The following is a 1,167-nucleotide window of genomic DNA, read 5'->3' on the forward strand; positions in this document are numbered from 1 at the left end:
TTTACTGTATTGCTGTAACGCCATCTGCAGAAAGTTTATTCGCTGTTGATGATTCATTGACTTGCCACGTACATGGTACTACAACCATGGCCACGTATATAAAAGCAGAAAGAGCTGATTAGCGCGCAGTGGATTGGAGTCCGATGCAATCTAAGGTTATAATTTTATTCGCATCATAGCTTTGCAGAAAATAATTAATAGAACAAATTAATTAGTAATCAAGAAAGTGTAGCAGTTTTATGATTCAATAAATTGAATTGTTGCACAATCCTTGCTGCATATTTGTGCAGTAGCATTTGCAATTTCCTGTATTTCGGCCGCATCTTCCATTTGGTGAGTGAAGATAAATAATAAGTTAGTTTAAGTGCAGGATACATCAGGATTTAATTTTATTATTGAAAACCGCAAATGAATTGATTCAAACCTTGGCTGAAGTAATATTTTTCGCAAAATTTTTTTGCAATATTTTAAAATGCTAATTCGCATTACATTATTAAAAATTGTAGATCAATCTAAATTGTGATCACACTATTCCAGCTTCAACTTATGATTGCGTTGTAAGTCCAATATTCAGTTTAAATGATTAAATTATAATGGCTTTAGAATTCATAATATTAGGCACCAAGATCCAACTTGACCGTAGAAGACAATCACAAATTTATTGTGGTATTCACTTATACACGATCATCTAGTTCAACTTATTATTGATTATATCGATAAATCGATTTATTTACAACATGATAGTTGCATTTCTTAAACGGATTTCTATCATTTTTTTAGACATAAATTTTCGTGAACTGTCCATATATTATTATAGTTGAATTGTAAACAATTGAGTAGATTAGGAAATAAATTTTGTAGTTAATTTTGACATTTAAATGTCCAAATACGAAATCATAAAGCATTCACTCTTTTAGTAATTAGAATATTTAATGAAACTATGTCATTTTTTGTACCAAAATGTATTAAAATAAAGTATAAAAAATTCTTTTTAATTATTTATCTTTTAATAAATATTATTTTTATTAAAAGATGAATAATTATTTTTATCTTCAGATTTTTACGTAATATAATTATCTTATTCTTTACAAAAATAGGAACATCTGTAAGAAACAGCTTGAACACGTTCGCAATTGTAACGTAACATTATCTCTTACCTGGAAAAGA

The 1,167-nt window shown here is 27.9% G+C and overlaps 1 protein-coding gene across 3 annotated transcripts in view; it reads left to right on the plus strand.

Annotated features, from left to right (window-relative positions):
* The first annotated feature begins 69 nt into the window (after positions 1-69).
* LOC105459658 overlaps positions 70-1,167 on the plus strand; it is a 7,368-nt gene continuing 6,270 nt past the window's right edge. For 2 of the 3 annotated variants that reach the window (XM_011705851.1, XM_011705852.1), the window contains exon 1: positions 70-333. The gene's annotated coding sequence lies outside the window, so the exon portion shown is untranslated. The remainder of the gene's footprint in view (positions 334-1,167) is intronic. The other variant, XM_011705853.1, reaches the window with a different exon arrangement.

This window comes from Wasmannia auropunctata, unplaced genomic scaffold, assembly GCF_000956235.1.
Source record: "Wasmannia auropunctata unplaced genomic scaffold, wasmannia.A_1.0 LD334171.1, whole genome shotgun sequence".
NCBI lineage: Eukaryota > Metazoa > Arthropoda > Insecta > Hymenoptera > Formicidae > Wasmannia > Wasmannia auropunctata.